Genomic DNA, 23,845 nt, shown 5'->3' with positions numbered 1-23,845 from the left:
TTACAAAGATGAAACAGTTAACACAGTCACAGCAAAAAATAAAAACTGGAAGAAAAACCACTACTAGTGGTTTAGTAAATACCTTTAGGTATAGGCAATTTTTAGAATATTTCTGTGTATATCCCTGGGTGGTGATTTTTATTTTCTTCTTTATTATCTTTCTGTATTTTCCAAGCTTTTTCTAAAATGAACATTTATCTGTAAGTATCATATAGGCCAGAAACCTAGGAGTCACCTGATAGTTTTCTCTCCCTCTCATATCCAAGAAGTTACTAGTGCTGTGCATTTTACCTACTAAATACCTTTCAAATCCATCTGTTTCACTCTATCTCCACCGCCATCATCCTAGAAAAAGCTACTTAGACTATTCCGTTACAACAGCCTCTTAATTGGTTTCCCTGCATCCACTCGTTGTCTCCATTCCTTTTTGCACCTTGCAGTCACAATGCATTTCTGAACACAAATCTACTGTGTCCTCCTCCTATGTTCACTTGCTCAAAACCTTAATCTTAGGATAAAAAAAAAATCATTAATCTAGCATACATATAAGGCCTTGCCCTGCCTATCTTTTCACCTTCAGTTTAAACCACACACCCCCTTGCTCTTCCCTTTCTGGCCACATTTCTTTCTGTCCGTCCACATTTTTTCTGTCCCTCCACTCTTGCCATAGGGCCTTCCAAAGGCTACTCCTTTTGTCTATAATATCCTTTCTGCACCCTTTTCACCTGGTGAATTCCCGCACATCTTTCCAATCATAGTTCAAGTATTCTTCAGGAAGGTCCTGACTTCCCTATTCTCCCCAATTAAGCCATTTGCCCCTACTATAAACTCTGAGCAACAAACACCTTTCCTTCACAGCCTCTGTTAGAGATGTTATTTTACATAATAATAAGTCTGTCAGCACTCTATTTCAGAAGATTTTTTTTGACAGCTTTCTACACTCAAAATATAACAACCAGTTTCAAAAAAGAATGTCTTTACTCCAGATCTTTCTTCTGAGCAACAGGATCACATATCCAATTGCCTACCAAACTTTTCATCTTGAATGGCTCAAAAGTAAAATCATTTCCACCCACCCCAAACTGGTCCTCTTCTAATCTTCCCTATCTCACTTGGGCACTACTATCTTTGTAGTGTACAAGCCAGAAACCTTTAGCATCTTTTCCTCCCTGCCTCCCCCATTCCAAAAATACACACTGTGTCCTGAATATTTTAGGTCTTCTAATTATTTCTTCACCCTACCCAATTTTTATCATTCACAATCGCACCTCTCTAGTCCAGATTGTTATCATCTTTCTTTGATTACTATAATAGCCTCTAACTAGTCTCTCTTAACCAGTCTAGCCATTCTGGAATCCATTTTTTGCCCAGCAGACAAGTCTTTCTATCTCCGTCTGTCTTGTTCTCCCTCAGTTCAAATCTGAACATTCTCTTGCTAAATTCCTTTAGTGGCTTCCCAACACCATTAGGCTGAAGCTCAAAATCATTAAAAAGGAATGCATGATTTAAGCCTTGCCTACACCTCCTATTTTGTCACCAGTTTCGTCTACCCACACTATGCTCCAGACATATTAGTCTTCTTTTATGTTCTTAGCTGCATCATGCTCCCACTATCTGCTACTCTTACTTCTTGATTCTCAACCAGCAACCATACCCTTTCATCTCTTCAACGCCCACTAGTACTTCAAATCCCACCCTAAACATCATTTTCTCACGTAGGGTTTCTCTGACACCACAGATCCTATCAGGCAACCACTCCATATGCTTTTAAAGCATCCTGGGCTCTTTCCTCACAGCTCTTTAGTTTGCCATCATGTGTGCAATTAGTTTACATTTGTCTCTCCCTGCCTCCACACACACACACACACAAACACAGACACACACACACAGGCTGTAGCCAAGTCCATCTTATTCTTCACTGTACTTCCAGCAACTGGCATACACTAAATTATTTGTTGAGTGAATGAATGAACCAATTCAGAACTGGAAGGATTTCCAGCACACTAAGTTACCACCTTTGGTTCCTCACACTATCACCAAAATGATCACTGACATTCACTATACACCAGTTTTAATTTCCTAACACCGACATACACTTTACAGGTCATTAGGAGACAGGTGAGCAAAAAATTAGAATAGGTCTCAGATCCCAAGAAAAAGTTGAAAAGGAAAATGCTTTCATTTTATATGATTTTGGCAAGCAACAAAAAAGAAAGGTACAGTAATTTAAAAAGACTCTTGCATATTAGGGCTCTGCAACACATTAAGAAAGATTCTAAAGACTACATAGCTGTCAGCAGGACACACACAACCTAACACTAGGCACATACGTGAAACAAATTAAATTACAAATATGGCAAAATCAGTTTATTTTCTACATTACTCAATCTTTCTGGTCAGAAGAACAGATGTAGAAAGAGTGATTAAAGCCATTCCTTTGCTAACCAAAGTCCTAATACAGGTAACCGGTACTTAGCTAAATATAAACAATTCTTCAGTTTAACTGTGGCATCAACTCTGACCTGGTACCAGCGCTGTCATTTTTCCTCTTCTCTCTAACCTGAACTCCTACCTTCCTCTTCCTGGCTCATTCTGTTCTAGTCACACTAGCCTCCCACTGCTGTTTCTCAAGTCTGGCACACTCCTGCTAGTGCTTCTGCACTTTGCTGTCCCCTCTGCATGGAATTCTCTTCCCCCACAAATACATACAGGCAAGGCACTCTCTTCTTCAGGTCTTTGATCAAATGTCACCTTTTCAATGAAGGCTTTTTGGTTACTCTAGTTAAACATGTGCTCCCTGTCTCTTTCCCCTGCTTTAGTCTTCTACATAGAACCTACCCATCTGATATTCCATATATTCTACTTTTTTTTAACCTTCTCTGTCGGTAGTTCACGAGGGAAAAGATTTTTTGCCTGTATTATTGACTGCCATATCCCAGAACCTAAAATAGGGCTCGACATATTTGACACCCGATAAACACTTGTTGACTGAAAGCACGATGGAACTCTTTTCATTGTCCATGCCACCGAAACGTTATACCCTAATTATGGGTAGGCAGTCCCCATCTTGAATCTCAAAAAGTCACCCCGTAGGCTGGAGCGTTTTCTTCCGGATTATCTGAGTCGGTCCAGAAAGCCAGAAGAGTGAACCTTTGAGGCTGACGCCTCTACTTTTCTTTCTCATATCCATATTTTTTCCTCGATTCTTCTTCACCCTTGGCCCTCTTCAACCACCATGTCTCTTAACACAAAAGCCTGTATAACAGTCTAAATTCTTTCAAAACTTTGACTTCCTTCTGCACAGATTCTCCCGCCTTAACTACCACATCAGTTTTCTCTTCTCGTCTTCCTTCATATATCCGACTTTTTCCACAACTGCCGCCACTGCCAGTTCTCCATCGCTTCCACTACTTCACGCTCTCCTCTTCCCCACTCAGTTCCACTTTAGTTCCAGATCTCTCTAAATCTCATCTCCTCAGCCCAACCGGTCTTTCCGACTTCAATTCTAGTCTCTATTTTATTCGCCAACTCCTCCCACCCACCAATCCCCCGAGCGTACACACGTTCACCCGCGAGGTCTCCTTCCCTAGACCCAAGTCAGCATCTCACGGGCCCAGAACCCGCGGAAGAGAAACCCGTGTGACCCAGGAGTTAAGTAATTCGCAACACGCGTGAGAGACGTTAAGTGACCCACCTCGAAGGCAGAAGTTCCTGCCAGACCACCTGTTTGGAGAGGGCGGGTATAAACGCCGAGTCAAGCTACCCGCTGCGTGAGCTCCTAGAAACACAGAAGTTACGCAACCGGCGCGCCGCCATCTTCTGCTGCCGTTTAGCCTCGTGATTGGACGAGTTACTCTCGTGAGACTTGTAGGCCGAGCCTGAAGAAAGAGGAAACTGTCGCGATACCTGGACTTTGCAGCTCCTGGCGACAAGGGAGGGGTCGTGGTAGGAAGCGGAGGCGTTTGCGGCGTTGTTTTGAAGTGTGGTTTGAGGAGGACCTGGGTTACATTCCAATAGGGAGCTTGTTTATAAAAATGGAAATTTCTGGACCGACCAGACTTACTAAATCATATTGTCTGGATGGTGGGCGCGGAATTCGAGGATGACGAATGGAGGCTTTGGGGTTTGATGGTGGGCTGTTAGCGTTTATTGAGCAACAAGTCTTTCCTCAGGCGATGTCACATTTAATCGTAGATCCTGTGCGGTAGAGGAGTTACACTTACTCAAGATCTTAAAACCAGATGACATCAAATCCATGTTCTATTTTATCACCTCCCTCTCTAGCTGGAAGCGCCATTAATGCACTTCATTTTTCTTTTCAACTTGGTTATACTCGTTTTTATTCTCTGATAAACAGTGTGATCATTAGTCGCCCCGTTTTACAATTGAGACAAATGATTTTCAAGAGACGTAGAGATAATAACAAAGCTAGAGCTAAATTCTGAGCCTCTGGACCCCTATCTACTATCTCTTCATTTAAAAAGGTTGCTTCCTAGTAACTAACATGAAAAGTTATGACAAAGTATTGCCATAAATTTGAGAGATAGCAGGGAGGAAGGGATGGAGACTTCAGTTATATGCAGAACTGAGTGTGCCGGTCTTCAAGAAAAGCTGAGGTGTTTCCATTATCTATTGTATAAATGTGTGGCTTGAAACAACAGCCAACTCTTCTTGCTCACAGTTCTGTAATTTAGGTTCAGATTAGCTCCACTGTTCATATGGTCTTCCTAGTGGTCATTTGTGTGGCTGCATTGAGCTTGTGGATCAACTGGGTTCTGGGTTGGATGGGCCTCTCTCCCTGTCTTCTCAGGTCCTCTCCTCCATGTGGACTTTCTAAGTGATCTCTCTCCAGCAGAGTAGCCAGACTTCTTACGTGGTGGCTCAGGGCTCCCAAAAAGGCAAAAGTAGAAGCTGGCAGATCTTCTTAAGACTTAGGCCCAGAACTGCAGCAAGATCACTTCTACCATGTTCTATTGGTTGAAACAAATCACAGGACCAGCCTGGATTCAAGGGAAGGGGATATGCCTGGTCAATACCAGAAGGCAAGATTCATTGGGGCCATCAATATAACAGGTTACCAAAGAAACTTCTCTGTCTTTAGATGATGGCAACTTTGGTACTAGTTATTTTTACCATTATTTAGCACTGTTTCTAGAAAGGTGAAAGAGAAAATGGCCCTGGAAATATGACTGGTGGGGATGAAAGTGAGTTGTATTTAAGACACTGGTGAATTTCTCTGAAAGTTCCAGACAGGCATCCAGCTCCACTATGGATTGAACTAGAGCTACCCTAGCCCTATAGTCAGGCAACCTTGGGCTTTAATTCTGGCCCCACCACTGGTACTAATCCTGTGATTACTGGCAATTAATTAAACTCTTCAAGCCTCAGTTTGTTCAATATTGCAAAACTGGATGATAATCTCATAGCTTTGTTGTGAGAATTAAATAAGATAATGCATGTAAAGCACTTAGAATAGCATCTGGCACATATTATGTTCTTAATATTCTAATTATTCCTTAAAATTTGTCTGATCAGTTTCCATTTTAAAAATATATTTAATAAAGATAAAAACATTCATTATAGAACATTTGTAACAAAATATACAGAAAGATATGAAAAACAAAGAAAAACTTACCTAAATCTCATCACCAGAGCAAACCACCATCAAATTTTGATAACCTTACTTCTAGATCTCTGTGAATATATGCTCATAAGGATAAATAACTCTATAATATTTATGCAGATAGTATATTGTTCTAGTTTGCCAATGCTGCTGTTAAGCAGAATACCAGAAATGCATTGACTTTTTTTTTTTTTTTTTTTTTTTTTTTTTGGAGGAGAAAAGAATTTATTTACGATCTTGCAAGATGGGGCGTCCAGCCAAACACGCGGAAGGCTGGCGCGCCAGAGGAAGAGAATGGCGATCTTTAAATCTCCTACTCCTAATTCGCAAGTCCCTCCCGTTTCCCCATTGACTGGGTACTACAGAGGTTACAGCCTATCCGAGAACACTAACTAATTCCTCTTTTGAGATTTTAATTTGTACCGCCAATCCCAGAGAGCCAACTAGCTCATTATTGAGATTTTGAACTGATTAGCCAATGCCCCCCCAAATTTTTATTTTTTTTGCTGTGAGTTCCCGCCTCTGATACTACCTCATGTCTCTTTACATCAGGCAGATTCTCTCTTCTCTTTGTCTGGGGCTTGTTTAAACTGGTTTTGCCTCCATTTCCCTTATTCCATGCTGTCTCTATGTGAAAACGAAACTTATTCCTTTCTTACAGATTCCCTCCTCTTTTTTTTTAAACACTTTTAGTTTTCACATTTTAGATTCTCAAATTTTCTAAGGGCTTTTTTACATTCCTCATTATAGGGATCTTTCTTATTTTTGATTCTAGTGGTTTTGATGGCTTTTTGAACTAGCCTTTGAGCACACGGGATTATGTAGCACCCAGCTGTTATAAACATTTTGGCTGGAATGATAAGGAAAATTAAAATAGATGTTGCAATTCCTTTCCATTTCTCGAACCAATTTTCCAACCATTCTATGAGTGGGTTGTTAATGCTAGAATTCTTTTCTAGTTTCTGAAATAAGGCTGTTAAGCCTTGTAGGGCTTTGGTGATAGTTCCATTAGGTGCGGTATTATTGGGGATGAATGCGCGACAATTTCCCCCAACTATAGCACAGACGCCTCCTTTTTCAGCTAGCATCATGTCTAGGGCCATTCTGTTTTCCCATGCCATTCAGCTAGTGGCATCTAACTGTTCTGCTATTTCTTTAATGACATTCCTGGTATAGTTGATAAATTTTAGCTGATGATTGACATTTTTATTGATGGTGACCCACCAGAATAAGGACGATTTAAATTTTGCAGCTAATTGATTTTTAGCTTTAAACTCATTAGGAACTTTCTGGGGAACCCCTATACTATCTACAAACATTTTTTATTGAAGGAACTAGGTACACTTTGTACATTTTTCTTTTCTCCTTTGCCTTGGGTTGGTACTTTATTACTTTCAAATGCCAGGGTAAATGAGATAGCCAGTTGAACCAGAGCACAGGTTCCTCCCCACCTTTCAGGTAGTGTTGGCCAGAGGATGCCCTTCCCACAGTACCACCAGAGGTCTGCTCGGGGTATAGTTAGGCTGGAGAAGTTGCCAGTACTATCCTTGCTCACATTCCACACCTGTGTACACAAAGCCATGGTACCAAGATCCTGGAGCCCTTCTTCCCATCTGGAGAGACAGGCAGAGTGGTTTCCGGGACCAAGGTGAGACGCTGGTATGGCTTTGACACTTCCCTCCTGGACTGGAGGGAAAAGGGAGGACAACGTACTACAACTTTCACCAGGAGTAGCATTTTGAAAGAGGAGTGTTATACATTTAAACTCCCTTTCATGCTTTTTCATCCCCAAGGAGAAGGGCATAATCTGAACAGTGGGTTGTTTGGTTGTACAAGCATAACAGTCACTTCTGTTTAGACTCTGGATGGTATGTTTGCCCCATTCTACCCAGGCATTTGTATTTCCATAACCTGTCTCTATTTCTGTGGTTTGCTTTAAGTCTTTGGTCTTAAGTATTCTAATGACCTTGGGGTCAATTTGTACTGGAGAGTTAAATTCCAGCCAAGTTTCCCTTAATGGTTTTTCCTCCAACCTGGGTAAGACCCATCCCTCATACTGTGTGGTCCACCAAGCAGTGTTCCAAGAATAACAGGGGTTAGGTGTCTCATAAGTTATACTCTCAAATGTTCGCCCCCCAACAATCTTGCTTTCTATTTGAACAGTCTGCTTACATAAATGCTTATATTCCTCCCTCAGTTGTTGCTGATGTTTTAGATTTTTACAGCTCATTACTTGACAAACATCAAATTGTACAGTTTGAGACTTTAAGCCTTTGACTACACTTATAACCAGCTTAGCAGAACCTGTTACTCCTTGAATATAGAACATTATGATCAACATAAGCAATTTCATCATTAAGCTATACACAGAGCGCAATGCAAACATAGGGTTTAATCCAGCCCTTTCTCCCTTCTAATATGTTCCTTTAACTGTTGCCTATTTAAAGTGATCCTTAGGGGATCTGAGGTAGGAGTCACTTTCCAGGATTCAGGTTGAGTTGCTGGATACTTATCGTCTGGTTCAGGCACCGGTCCCTTCACTTGTGTGTAATGAGTCCAGCCTCTTTCTGCCATTCGGACTGCCATCTCAGTTGTCAGCAAGACTTGATAGGGTCCTTCCCAGATCGGTTGAAGTTTGGATTCTTTCCATGACTGGATCAGAACCCAGCTGCCAGGCTGATGTCGATGGGCAGCAAATTCAAGAGGCGGGGTCTGAGCCAGCAGTCCACGGTGCCCTTTTCATGCATGTGGGCCACTCCACTCTCCCAGCCTGAGACCACTTGACTTCAAACCTCAACTTTCATCGTTCTTTGGGGATATGGGTACAGCCAATTTTATTTTAGGTGGATGCAGTCTCTCTCTTTCTCTCATAGCCGCTTTGGTCCGTGCACGGAGTTGCCTGGTTAACCAGAGGCAGGCCTTTTCTTTTCCCCCTTTTCTCATCCACAACCGGCAGATCCAAGCATCTGGTCTCGGGCCCTTTAGCTGCCGGAGATGGGCCCCCAATGGCGGAGTCCGAGACCGCTCAATCAGCGGGGCGCGCCTTCCCTTTGTCCACCTCGGGGGTCCCCCTCCGAAGCTTTGGATCCCAGACGAGCCCCCAAGTTGTCGGAAATAAAGTGGTACCTGTAAGGGAATAAACGCTCTCCTCATTGACTTTTATAAAGGGGGTTTATTTGGTTACAAAGTTATAGTCTTAAGGCCATAAAGTGTCCAAGATAAGGTGTCAACAATCAGGTACCTTCACTGGAGGATGGCCAATGGTGTCTGGAAAACCTGTTAGCTGCGAACGCACGTGGCTGGCGCCTGGTCCGGAGTTCTGGTTTCAAAATGGCTTTCTCCCAGGATGTTCCTCTCTAGGCTGCAGCTTCTTGGGGCAAACTGGGCTAGTACCTCCAAAGCATCAGTAAAATTTTGCTTTCAACGGCCATCTTCAAAATGTCTCTGTAAGTTGCAGCTCCTCTCTCAGCTCCTGTATGTTCTTCAAAGTGTCCCTCTTGACTGTAGCAAGCTCACGCCTTCTGTCTAAGCTTATATAGTGCTCTAGTAAACTAATCAAGGCCCATACTGAATGGGCAGGGCCACACCTCCATGGAAATCATCCAATCAGAGTTATCAGTTGGGTGGGTCACATCTCCATGGAAACACTCAAAGAATTACAATCTAATCAACACTAATAAGTCTGCCCACACAAGATTGCATCAAAGATAATGGTGTTTTGGGGGACACAGTACATTCAAACTGGTACATATATATTATACATATTTTACTCAAATATAAGTCTTGGAGATTCTCCTCCTTCAATTAATATTGTTCTATATCATCCTTTGTGATGGGTGTATAGTATTCCCTTGTGTGGATGTGCCACAATTTTTTTTTTTACTAGTTCCCCTATGGATAGACATGAGGTTGTTTCTAATGTAACTGGTATGACCTACTTCCAAAACTTGTGATACAATGAATAAATATATCTCCGTAAATTTTTTATATATAAAATGGAAATTGTCTGGCACCTCCACAAAATAGATTAATGAGATATTCATCTCCCTCTTTGGGCTTCTCTTCATGACTTGCCCTCAAATCCCACAAGGATTTAATCTAATCAGAGAGGTCTGTCCAACTTCCACACCCCAGCAAGGACAGTATGATGTCTGATTAGTCAATTACGTCCTTTGCTTCTTGCTGCCACTTGTGTTGTAGTAGGAAACTGATTCTGCATATTCATAAGTTAATACTGCTTTATTCTGAAATGTTGCATAGCTGATGCCAGAGCTGCTGTCATCATCAACCACCTACTGGACTGAAATCAACCCTTGGGGTATCAGCCTGGACTCCCACTTTACTTAATAATTTCAAGGACCTTGTTGCTCTTCTCTGCCACTGTGCTTTGGCCACGGCCAGCCAGTCAACACCTACAGGTCTCTAACTTCATGTCTCAGGGAGCCATGGTTGGGTATCAATTCTTTTTAGCCCAGAATACCCTGTCCTTGTGTAAATTTATCCATCTCATTCTTAGGGACCAAGTTAACATACCAGAGATCTAATGGCCACTTTAAGTAAGTCCCAGAATAATGACTGTTTCTCAGTCTACATTTACATAACTGAGAGAGCAAGTAAAGTAACCCTTTATACTTAGGACATCATTTTTCATTATTATAAATAATGCTGAATTCTTTCAAAAAACTTGAAAAGTAAATTTCAAAAATGAATAGCTGGTGGAAGGATTGGATCTAAATGTGCACATGTACTCTCCCTCTTGTCCCAAGTCCCATGGAGCAGAAAATATTATTTTAAAAAATAAAACACTAAATTTCAAATAGGGCTGAAAACCAAGAAATAGTGCATCAACAGATCAGAAAACTTAAGGATAATCTGAAAAAAATAGGAAGCAAATAGGAATAGTGATTAAAATGTCAAAAGGTTTTCTAGGGAACTTAAGATGATTACAAAATATATCAGTAAATTAAATGTGCAAAAACTGTTTGTCTACTTGGAAAAAATTAAAATTACCAGCATATAGAAAATAAATCTCTCATGAATTAACAAACAAAACAACCATAAAAACAAATAAAATCAGCTATAAAAGTTTTAGAAGAGTCTAGAGCTGATAAATGAAAATAAGCTACTGATAACTTTTTAAGTCAAAATAGAGGTATTATGACTTTTAAAACTTGTGATTGAACTAACTTTTCAGGGCCTACCTTTGGCAATTGAGATGCATCTTGTCCCATCCATTTTTTTTTTAAATAAACTTTTTATTTAAAATAAAAAAAAAGTTTTTGAGAACTTTAGAATATTTTTATAAACTTAGAATAGGAAGGGTCTTCTAAAGACACAAAACTCAAAACCTAAAAGAAAAAGAATGCTAAATTTGATTATATAAAATTTCAAAATTTTAATATAATAAACGGCACTGTAAATAATAGACAACAAAGAGGGAAAAATATGTGCGACATATATAACAAAAAAATTAATATCCAGGATATATTATTAAACAATGACAAATCAGTAAGAAAACAATCCAACATTAAAATGAACAAAGGATATGAAAGGAAACTCACAAAAGAGCATGTATAATTTACCAAAAAATATAAGAAAAAATGATCTCAAACTCATTAGTACTCATGGAAATTTATGTTAAAATAACTATGATATACCTGTTTGTTTCATTACAGAGGTTGTGAGTTTACAGAACAATTATGCATAAAATACAGGATTTGCATATACCACCCTATTAATTAATACCTTGATTTTATATATATATATATATATATATACACACACACCATTTTTTAAAAACACATCAAGTTAATGAAATTATAGTATCCAGGGATGGTAAAGGCACATGTATTGGTTAGTTAGTGCCATGTAACAAACTATCCTAAAACTTGGGGGCTTAAAACAACAGACATTACCCACAATTTTATGGCTGAGCTGGGCTGTTATTCTGGTCTGGGCTTTAGCTGATCTCTGTAGTCTGCTGGAGGCTCTGCTAGGGCTTAGATGGTCTCCAATGGCCTCACTCATATGTCTGGCAGTTGGCAGGCTGATTAGTCTAGAGAAAGAGTCAGCAAACTACTCCCTGTGGGCCAAATCTCTCCACGCCAATTTGTTTATGCCTTGTGTATGGCTACTTTTACAATACAACAGCACAGTTGTGCAATTTCTGCAGAGGCCATATAGCCCACAAAGCTGAAAATATTTACTATTTGGCCCTTTACCAAAAAAAAAAAGTTTGCCCACCCCCAATCTAAGGGACCTTAGCTGTGAGTGCTTGTCTCCGCTCCACACTGTTTCTCATCTTCCGGTAGGGTAGACTGGGTTTATTGAGAACATAATCTGCAATAGCTCTTAAGGTCTAAGTTCACAACCCTCAAGACATCAATCACTTCCTCTGCATTCTGTTCGTCAAAGCAAGTCACTAGGCCAACCCAGGTGCCAGGGGTGAGGAACTACACGTCCCCTCTGGATGGGAGCAGCTGCAAACAATTTGTGGCCATTTGCAAGCTACCATAGTAAGTAGAAACTGTCTTTTTAAGGCTCAATATATAATAGAATCTAAACCATCCATTCCTAGAATATCTGTGGAAGGAATAAACTGATGATAGTGATTGGCTTCTGGAGGCAAGAACTGGTGGCTGGGAGACAGGAGTATGAAGGAGGCTTGCTTTTCAAGATGATGGATTATGTATCTTTTGGATTTTGTACCAAGGTATGTGGGGTGAAAAATAAATAAAGGAAATGTACATGTTCTTCTAACCAGTAATCTCATTTTTAATATTAATAAAAATGTATAATAAATATCCCAGAGAAATACATATTTACAGTGAGATAGATACAAAGATGCTTATTGCTACATTGTTTATAAAAAAGAAAAAAGTGGGAACAACCTAAATGTCCCTCAGTAGGGGAAGGATTATATATATATAGTAATAAATAAATTATAGTACATTTATAATACACATGCTATGTAGTTAAAAAAAAAAAAGTAAATCCAAATACACTGACATGGAAAATATCCAAAATATAGGAAGAAATTTAAGTCAGCCATCAGCCTGGTGCACGGGTTCCACCTGGTCTCTGCAGGTAGAAACAAAGGTAGAGGAGCTCCAGACACCTAAGCCGCAGGTGTAGACCATGCAGGGGTCATGCTGATGGCCAGCGCGACAGGGGTGCTCTTGGCAGCCAAGGACCCCAGGAGGCCCAGGGACTCCAGTGGCGCTGGAGGCACTGTGACCGCAGCCAGAGGGCCAGGAAGCCAACTGCTCCGGTTCTCCCTTACTGTGCCTTTACTGTGCCCTCTGGAGGCAGAGAACACCCGCGGGTCCCTGGCTCCAAAATGCCCACCCCTGAGCGCCTGTGCAGAAGGTACACACAGCAATCAGCAATATCCTGGTGGTCTATCTATTGCTGACCTTGGCCAACCCGGTGTCTCCATCATGGCGGGCATTGGCCACCTTTCCCTGTTGGTGCTCACCGTGCAGTGCTTTGCCCCAGCATTTTTTGCTAAGCCTCAGGCGGGGAAAGGGGGCAGAGGCCTATCTTTGTGTCCTCTCCTAGGCAATACATTCTTCCCCTGGGCATTGATTTCTGAAGCCAAAGCCACTTTGTTATTGGGGGACTTAAGTTTTTGCCTGTACTGGCCCTTGGGCACTCAAAGCCTACTTGTTTTGTTTGGTGTTTGTCTGTTACTGCAGAAAATTAAAACAAGCTACTAAAAAACACAACCTACTTTAAAAAAAAAGCAAATTATAAAACAGTAAGTTCAGTTTGATATCATTGATATACAGGAAAAAAAACCCACAAAGCGCATATTTCAATATGAAAATATAACTGTTATAAAAGTAGCCATAGGCATGTTTCCCACAGATCAGCACCACAAATATAGATAGGTGCTTGCATGACATACTTCTAAGGTATGACACTAGCTCAGAGAGTTGACAACAGAAGGTTATATGGGAAAAATCTACATATTGCATACTAGAGACTATAATTAATAGGAATACCATACTAGTATTACACAAATACTTGGGACAATTAATTGAGAGAGGATATGAGCCAAGAGATGTTTTAGGTCATGAGAATTGTTTAAAATGGAGAGTGATGAAGATTGTACAGCTAAGTGATGATAATGTAAGATATGGTTGGATTACTGTGGATATAACTATGCTATGTGAACTTGGGAACCCCCTGCTTTATAAGTCAAGTCCTCGATTTTGAGGCTTTCTCCAGTGAAACTTATGTTTGTAAAGGGGAGGCTAAGCTCACCTATGGTTGTGCCTGGGAGTCACCTCAGGAGAGCCTCTTTTGTTGCTTAGATGTGGATTTTCTCTCTCTAAGCCTAAGCAAATAAATTCATCACCCTCCTCCCAACGTGGAACAGGACCCGGAAGATGAATGAGCCTTCCAAGTGATGTGGGACATGGATTCCGGGAATGAGCCTGACCCTGGTATCAAGGGATTGATTGTGCCTTTTTGACCAAAAGGGGGGAAATAAAGGCAACAAAATAAGGTATCAGTGGCTAAGAGAGTTCAAATAGAGTCAAGAGTCTGTCCTGGAGGTTATTCCTACTCAAGCTTCACCTAGATATGCCAAATGACCACAATATGATAAGCCCAAGTCATCAGTAGTCCCAAAAACCTTAATGAAAACCCGGATCCCTATCTAGGACTCTATAAAAGTTTCACTCACAAGTTTATTCTTCAGAGATTTAAATCCTTTAGAGAGCTCCTATGCCAGCTAAGTCCCAAAACCAAGAGGCAATAGCCTCTTCAAGAACAACAACTAGATGTGTCCCCTTTGCTCATAAAGTTGACACCCCTTTCAACATGAACACGTTAGGGTGGTCACTGCCTAGACATCCCTGAAGATTGGGAAAGTGATTAAACTAGAGGAAGGCATAGCAACAGACAAGATGGGATTTAATAAAGGATTATCAATACTGAATCTTTAAATCTTTATATAACTTTCTTTTTCTTAGTTGCTAGGGTATTAGAATAGCTAGAACGAAAAAATGAAATGATGGAGCTGTAACCCATAGCATCCATGAAATTTTGTTCTATAGCTACTTGTTAAATTATAATTTGAAAGTTATAACCTTTATATATATATATTTCAAAATAAGGAAATAATTGAAACTATGGTACCATAACTCATAACAACTTTGGAAACTTCCTATATGTCTACTTGTTAAATCATACTTTTGAAAGATATTGCCTTTTTGTATATATGTTATATTTCCTAATAAAGAAATAACTGAAACTGTGGAACTGTAACCTATAATATTTTTTGAAATCTGCTCTCTACCTGTTAAATTGCACTTGGAAAGTTATCACTTCTATGTATATATGTTATATTCAACATTAAAAAAATATGATTAAAAAAAAAGGAGCCATAGGAAAAGATCTGAAAAGAAAAATCCTAAACCAATAATAGTGGTTACCTCAGAGGAAGCAAGTTGGAATGTCAAAGTGGGGGCATGAGAGACTTTAATTTTTTTTTCTATCATTTGAGTGTTTTACAGCAAGAACATGGTAACATATTTGTACAATTCATGCAGGAGAAGACAGATTGGAGGAGGAGCCAAGTCCACTGTGGCCTGGGCAGCGGTCCAGGACAGCCCGCCTCCACATGAGGACTCAGTGATCTAGGCGGCCACAACTTTGTGGCACCTGCACGTCAACATGTGCTTCTGTGACCACCATCGCCAGGGAAGAGTGTGGCTTTCTAGTGTTTCAACTTAGAAGTGACACATCACTTCTACTCACATTTCATTGGCCAAAGGAAATCGCATGCCCCCCCCACTGTGTGTAGGGGGAGTGGGTGGTGAATATACTCCTTCCACGTGCCCAGAAACGAAGAACTGGGTATTGCTCACTGCACACACCTCATCCATGATCACCAGAGCACCAGAGACAGAGGGAAACAGAATCAGCATATAGATGAAGAGAGGGTAAGTTTACACATGACAAAATATCCAAGAATCACCAAAAATATAAAGAAAGCCAGCACCATGAAAGGTAGGCACTTGTATCGGTCACATGAGAGCACAAAAGGAATTCATCAGAAGATATTAGCTCGTAGGACCGTGGGAAGGGGTGGAACAGTGCCCAAAACCATGCTGCAGAACTGGCCTGATGAGAAAAATATTGCTGCTGCTGCTGCCACGGACACTGCCACTGAGCACTAAATGCCAGGGACTTGTCTTCATGGTTGCGGCTACTGCTGTCAGCACCCATGAGATTCTTATCAGACAGCCTGTATCTGTATTTTCAATGCTTGCTGCCCTCAAAAAGATGTCTTGAGTCCCAGCCTACACTGGAAGAACAGGAATCCCCTATTTTCTCATGTGGCTCCCTTGTAAATAAAAATCCTGCTTGAGTGTTTCTGATTGGTGGAGTCTAGGTAACACACCTTCTTCGTCCTCACTGTAAGAAAGCTGTGAATTGGATTTCTGCCTTCTACAGTGGTAAAGTGGCATGTGTAACATGATGATTTCTCCCTAATATAGAAAAATCATTCAAAACATAACCAGCTGCCTCAAATGTCCACGACAGCATCAAATTAAAAAAAAAAAATGTACACCCTAAAAAGGAATTAATAAGGCAAAGAGGACTTTAAAATAGATAATAAATACTATCTTGGGAGAGCATAAAACAAGAAGGTCAGTGTGAAAAAAAAACCAAGTAGAGATTTTGGAAATTAAAAATAAAATAGTTGAACCTGAAAGCTCAACAAATGAGCTGAAAAGTAGAATGGCACAATGAAGGGCAAAAATAAAAATAAATAAATAAACAGAACCTGCACATAAGGGCAAAGAATTGGATAACAGGGGGAGAAAGAGAGATTTAGAAGATATTTTCAGAAACTTCAGCACCCGTCTAACAGGATTCCAGAAGGTGAGAATGGAGAATAAAGAATGATGGCAAAAACTTTGACGGCAAAAACCTTCTAACAGCAGAGAAAGATACAAATCTTCAAATTGAAGGAGTTCACTGGGTTACCAAACTGAATGACTTCATTAAAAACCCACACCAAGTCACATCATAATGGAATTTCAGACCACCAAGGATAAAGAGAAACATCCAGATGCTCTCAGGGAGGAAAAAAAAAAAAAAAGTGCTTACTTACAAGTAAACAAAATCAAATTTCATCAGATTTCTCAGGGTCAAAAATATGTGTTGGAAAACAATGGAATGAGTCTTCAAAGTTCAAAGGGAAAATTATTTTTATTTAGGATTCTTTGCCAGGGTAAATTATTATGTAAGTGTTAAGGCAAGATAAATACGTTTTTAAACAAGCAAGTACTAAAAATATGTACCACTCATAGCCTCTTTCATAAAGAGTTTCTGAAGATGTAGTCTGCCAAAACAAAACAAAAAAAAAAAAAGAGAGAGAGAGAGAGAGACATGGAATGCAGAAGCAATGGTGAACAAAGTTAATAAAATTTACAGATAAAATCTAAATAAACATTGATGTACAGTTAAAAAAAATCTAGAACTAAAATCCCAAATGATCTACTTGAGAGGCTGGGGTTGGGGGCAGTAAGTAGAGGAACGCTAAAATCCTTGCTTTTTAGGAAAAAGACATAAATACTGATTAATTCAAGACTTTTATAGAAAATGCAATTTTAAATATGAATGCTATAAATAGCTTTTAGGGGTATAAAAATAGGATGTTTACCCCAAACTAATGGAGGGAAATAGAAACAAAATCTAACCAATCTAGAGAATGACAAGAAAAAGAAAGGTACAATGCATATTAAATTGAAAACAAAAAAAGACAGCAGGAATAAATCCCAACATATCAGAAATTACGTTAAATGAAATACTCGAAAAATTTCAAAGAATTAATCACTTTTTTATGTAAGTTAGTGAACATAATAAAATGGTTCCAGTTTACTTTTGAGACACAAATCCTATTTCTTTCCACAGTTACCTACTAGAGATTCATTTCCTGAAGTTGAGGGCTTTTGGTTGCTTCCTTCCAAAAACTGCCTGCCAAATCATAATCCAAAGACCATACTGAATTTTAAATCTTTATGGACCTTTCTGAGTAAATAAGGGCCCTCCTCAGGTAATGCCTCTGTGCCCTATAGAGGGTTTTCCTACTGCTTACTCTTGTTATCAGTCTAGAATGCAGTGAGATTTGGGTCTTTTCCAAATGCCTAGCTGGATGTTTGAATGCCATTTTTAATGCAACCATTTGAATTGCCCCCTTGATAATTTACAAAGTTCCCATATAAGCTTGAGTTTCATTGATCTGTTTCTACACATGTACATATTTGTTTTCATTAAAGTAGCTTTCTATTACTATACATAACATCACATAACACAGATATATAATCTTGCTTTTCAGAATTTACCTGACTCTTCTCACATATTCATGTTTCCAAATAAATTCTATAATCATTTTAAGTTTTCTAGAAAAATCCTCTTGTGTTTTTTTAATTATTACATTAAATATATATATATCAATCTTGAGAGGATCAGCATCTCTACAATATTGACCTTTTCATTTACTTTTAATAAGACTTCACCCTAGCCTTCAGCCAAACTCACTTGATCTGACCCCTGAACACTTTCAAGGTTCTTTTCTGCCTGCCTCTTTGCTCAAGCTGTTCTCTTTTCCAGAAATGGTCTCCTCTCCTTCCCACAATATCTACTAGCCCATATCCTACACAGCCTTTACATCTCCCATCTCAAATTGCCACTTTCCCAAAAAGCCTTCCTGATTTCTCCATCCAGATGTGACCTCTCCCTCCTTTGAAACCCCATAGCAATTGGTGTCTCACTCTCTTAGGTGAGACCTCTGTTATAATTATTTGTGTGCTTCTCTTATTGTACCACAATTAAAAACAATTTTGCATTAGAGTGAGGGGTCTTGACTAGGAATGCACAGCAGAGCCCACATGCTTGGATCCCATTCCAGGAAATTGATTCAGTAGGCCTCAGGTGGGGCTCCCATATCTATACTTTGCATGTGTATTCTTAAAAATCTCCATAGGTATTCTGTGACCCTCTGGTTGAGAACCACTATTCTAGATAAACCTCATGAGCTCCTGAATACCATATATATATAAAGCTATTATCACACCAAGTTTTGGCTCCCTGAATGCAAGGCCTGTGTCTTATTGATTGTTGCACTCTGAATACCTAGCCCAGAGAAGGTTTGGAAAGCAAACGGGCATTGAATCAAACCTGGACTGGCATTAATGACAATGTTGCCCATCCTGTTTCAATACCTTTACTGCCACACAACCTGGGCTGTAGTCCCCAGCCCAGGACCCTCCCTTTGCACCCAGCAGCCCCGAATACTGCAGTGGCCAAGGGAAAAAAACAGGAGAAATGTCAGTCCTACACTCATTCCTAGCTACCAGCCTGGTGCAAGGCAAGATGGGGTTCTCCGTGATATCTAGCTGGGTTACTCTTCGGCGGCTCAGGTTCCTCAGCTGTAAAATAAGAATAACAGCATTAGCCATATCTATTTCCCAAGGACAATATGAGGCACAGAAGAGAAAACAGCAATGAAACTGCCCACCAATATACACGTGAGGGATTATAGTAGCTCCTGAGTTTCTTCACGGGAAAAATTCCTGTAAATGCGATTGGTGGGGTATTATTACCTGTTCTGGTTTGCTAATGCTGGATTGGCTTTTATAAAGGAGGTTTATTTGGTTACACAGTTACAGGCTTAAGGCCATAAAGTGTCCAAGATAAGCATTGACAATTGGGTACCTTCACTGGAGGATGGCCAATGGTGTCTGGAAAACCTGTTAGCTGGGGAGGCACTTGGCTGGTGTCTGCTTGCTCCCAGGATGCCTTTCAAAATGGCGTTCTCCAAAATGTCTGCATCATCTTCCAATGGTCATCTTCAAAAATGTCTGTCTCAGCAACAGCTGTGAGCTCCTTATGTCTGAGCTTATATAAAGCTCCAATAAACTAATCAAGGCCCACGCTGAATGGGTGTGGCCACAACTCCATGGAAGTATGAACCACTAGGTTTCAACCTAATTCACCATCTGCCCCCACAATATTGTGTTAAAGAATATGGCTTTTTCTGGGGGACATAATATATACAAACCAGCACATTACCTCTGGGCCAAGAGCCCCCAACACAGCCCTCTACCTCTGCTTGTAGAGTCCCAAAGGTTGAAATCTGTGTCCCCAAGAAAAGGTAGCTCACTCAGCCATTCAGTCATTTATTCAGTCACCACCTATGGAGACTACCTTGCGCCTGGCACTGGGGATACAAAGAAAGAAGGCCAGTCTGCTTTCAAGGTGCCCAGAGGTCTTTCGGAGCCAAAGAGAGGGACACAGTGCGGAACCTTTATCCATTGTTTTAAACGAAGAAAATGTAACTCCGCAGACAAAGCCGTTTGGGATTACAAAACCGCCTCCATCCTCAGGCTAAAGGAGGAAATAAAGTAAACAGAGCCGGGGTAACCGGAAAGGCTCTCAGCAAACCCGCAGAGTGGGCTCTGAGCGTAAAGGGAGGGGCGCGGTCAAAACAAGCCTCGAGTGGGCGGGAACCTACGGATTACTAAGCCTCTCCCACTCCCGCGCCCCCGGCCCCGGGCCTGCTTCCCCTCCAGTCTCCGCGCCCCTCGGCGCCCCCTTCAACTCCAGGGCCCGCCTCCCCTGCGTCTCTCGCTCCCCGCCCCAGTTACAGCCCTGCTCCCTGCGGTCCCCGCCTCCTCCGGCCTCCGTGCCCCGCCTCACCCAGATTCCCCGCGCCCCATGTTCCTTCTACAAGTCACCAATTAAGGGCAGCGCCGCGCTGCAGAGCCGGGTACGATCCCCGCCCGGCAGCCCTCTTCAGGATGAATCTGGCCCTGGAGCCTTTCCTCGCCCATATGCCCCGAGCAAGCCGGCGTGTCTGCAGAGCACAGCCCCGAAATTTCGCCCTGGTGCTGCCCGCATCTCGGACCCCAAAGGCATCTCTCCCTAGGTCAGGGGCGGGCGGGAGGGCAGGCAGGGCAGCCTGGGGAAACCAGCGAATACACGGAAATGCCTTAGAACAGGGCTCGTCACGAGTAAGCACTCAAAAAGTGTTAGATAGCACTGCTTTTTCCTGAAATCCTTCTACCTGCTCTGCTCCGTTGTGCTTAATTATGCTGCTCACTGTGGGCGCAGGGAGAGGCATTCCCAAAGTGTCCGTGCTTGCAGAGTTGGCTAATCCTAATATTAAATGGCTGATCTACGTGTTTACTACGGGTCAGAGCTGTGCCCTGGGGCTTTACAAACGTTCTCTCTTCTAATCTGCACAACCCTGGGATGAGATAAGCACTGTTATTGTCCCATTTTACTGATAAGGAAACAGATTTGAGAGATTAACACACATGGACTTGCAGCCAGTAAGTGGCAGAACTAGAACTCCAGCCAGGACTACCAGGCTCTCAGGTGCCACTGTACCACTATCATGTACTGCCCTTGCCAGCCGTTCTGCAGAATGGGTGCTCAGATTACTCCCAGGGCCCTGTGTGCAGAGGGTCTCGAGGAGCAGTGGATTTTAGGCCATGGAAGAGTATAGAGGGAAAACGCCTGAGCCTCTGAATGGGTCTAGCTGCAGACAAGCCCACACATAGCACCAGACCAGGCCAAAAGTCCCAGCCAGCCAAATCAGACCAAAGGGTAAAGGACGATATTGACTGTTTTAAAACTTCAACTTCCATGTGAGACCAAGGGAAGAGATGTTTATTTGGTACAGGATCTGCCTTTTCTATAGCACACTAAATAATTTAACTTGTATGGTCAGTTTATTCAAACACCATAATTACATGGAACTTTGAATAGGAAGTGAGATCTTGTATGTTTGTACAGGTTAGTGTGAAATAGTGATACATCCCAAAATAATTTGGGCAGAGAATAAAACTATATATGCAGAGCCCCCTTGAGGAGCTGGGGGGAAATGCGGAAATGTTGGTCTTCCCCCACCTGGGTTGTTGCTGATGTTCTCACAAACATTGAGGACTGGCTATCTTGGGGCTTGCCCTTGTGAAGCTTGTTACTGCAAAGGAGAAGCTAAGCATGCTTGTAATTGTGCCTAAGAGTCTCCCCCTGAGTACATCTTTGTTGCTCAGATGTGGCCCTCTCTCTTTAGCTAAGCCAACTCGGCAGGTGAACCCACTGCCCTCCCCACTACGTGAGACCTGACTCCCAGGGGTGTGAATCTCCCTGGCAATGCAGGATATGACTCCGGGAGATGAGCCTGAACCCGGCATTGTGGGATTGAGAACATCTGCTTGACCAAAAGGGGGAAGTGAAATGAAACAAAAGAAAGTTTCAGTGGCTGAGAGATTTCAAATGGAGTCGAGAGTTCACTCTGGTGGGCTTTCTTACGCACTATATAAATATCCCATTCTAGGTTTCAGTATAGTCGAACAGCTAGAAGTAAATACCTGAAACTATCAAACTGCAACCCAATAGCCTTGATTCTTGAAGATGATTGTATAACTGTGTAGCTTACGTAGTGTGACAGTGTGATTGTGAAAACCTTGTGGATCACACTACCTTTATCCAGTGCATGGATGGATGAGTAGAAAAATGGGGACAAAAACTAAATGAAAAATAGGGTGGGATGGGGGGGGGGTGATTTGGTTGTTCTTTTTTACTTTTATTTTTTATTCTTATTTTTATTCTTTCCAGTGTAAGGAAAATGTTCAAAAATAGATTGGGATGATGAATATACAACTATATGATGGTACTGTGAACAGTTGATTGTACACCATGGATAACTGTATGATATGTGAATATATCTCAATAAAACTGAATTTAAAAAAAAAGTCCCAGTCAGCGCTGGTAATATTCCCACTCAAGTAAGTAATTGCCTCCCTCAAACTCCCCCTCCTCCCAAAGGACTGGCACTTCTCACTTTTTCCTCTTTACTAATCCCCCAGCATCACTCGTCTCCATGATGACTTTTAGTGTTTCTCAACCTCTGTGCCTTTGAAGAATTTAATCTTCCTGAGCTTCAGTTTCTTCTTTTAATGTGGGGAAATACTAACAGTCGGCCTGTTGTTTGGAGGATCCCAAGACATCTCACTAACTCAGTGTCTGTGATACAGCTTTTCAAACTGCAAAGTGGTTCAAATGTTATTTGGGGGTGTTTTTACTCAACTCAAAACAAAGCTCCTTTTGCTTAAGGCAGCTTGAATTGAGCTTTCTGTTACTTCCAACTAATGTATCTTTTTTAAAAAATTCGAGATAAAATTCATATAACAAAATTCACCATTTTGATCACAGTTCAGTGGTTTTTAATCTATTCACAATGTTGTGCAATCATCACCACTATTTAATTCCAGGACACTTTCAGAACCCCAGAAAGAATCCCTTGCCCATTAGCAGTCAGCCTCCCTTCCCCTTGCCCCTGGTAACCACTAATCTATTTTCTGTCCCTATGGATTTTCCCATTCTGGACATTCCATGTAAGTGGAATCATACAATATGTGGCCTTTTGTATCTGGCATATTTTTAAGATTCATCCATGTTGTAGATGTATCAGTACTTCATTGCTTTTTATGGATGAAAATGTTCTATTGTATAGATATACAGCATTTTATTTATCCAGTCATCAGTTGATGGACATTTGCATTGTTTCTACCTTTTGGTATTGTGACTAGTGCTGCATGAACATTAGTGTACAAATATTTGTTTGAGTTTTCAGTTTTCTTGGGTATATACCTAGGACTGGTTTACATGGTAACTGGTTTCATGTGGTAACTCTATGTTTAACTTTTTGAAGATCTGCCAAACAGTGGCTGCACCATTTTATATTTCTATCAGTAATATATGAGGGTTTTAATTTTTACTATCAAAACAATACATGGATATAGTTTGTTTGTTTGTTTGTTTGTTTGTTTAAAGCAAATAGTACTATAAGGCTTATGGGCAAAATACAAAAGTCCTTTACCCATTCCTGTCCCATTATCCAGAGTCAATCAACTCTCAACTCCACAATATTTCTGAATAATCCACTTGCTACAATTGCATAGTTTATCAGTTTTAGGCTTTATGCTGATTTCCAATACCGTGTTTTTTTTCTTATACAACTTTTTGGACTTCCTGACATTATCAGTTGTCATATTTTCAATTGCATAATTTTCTGAGTGCCTGTCTATATTTCACTACTTCTCAAGTGTTACAAAAGAGCTGTCACATGCCTGACAATATTGTTTCCATATACTCTAACACAGTTTGAAATTCTTTGTTAGTTCCACTTGA

The 23,845-nt window shown here is 40.9% G+C and overlaps 1 protein-coding gene across 1 annotated transcript in view; it reads right to left on the bottom strand.

The window, feature by feature from the left end:
- Positions 1-3,860, bottom strand: part of METTL16 (methyltransferase like 16) — a 124,880-nt gene extending 121,020 nt beyond the window's left edge. Inside the window, exon 1 of the mRNA XM_037808969.1 lies at positions 3,695-3,860. The gene's annotated coding sequence lies outside the window, so the exon portion shown is untranslated. The remainder of the gene's footprint in view (positions 1-3,694) is intronic.
- Positions 3,861-23,845: the final 19,985 nt, after the last annotated feature.

The sequence above is a fragment of the Choloepus didactylus genome, chromosome 18 (assembly GCF_015220235.1).
Source record: "Choloepus didactylus isolate mChoDid1 chromosome 18, mChoDid1.pri, whole genome shotgun sequence".
Taxonomy (NCBI): Eukaryota; Metazoa; Chordata; class Mammalia; order Pilosa; family Megalonychidae; genus Choloepus; species Choloepus didactylus.
Note: the sequence above shows the minus strand (reverse complement) of the source record. Positions and strands in the feature narration are given on the sequence as shown.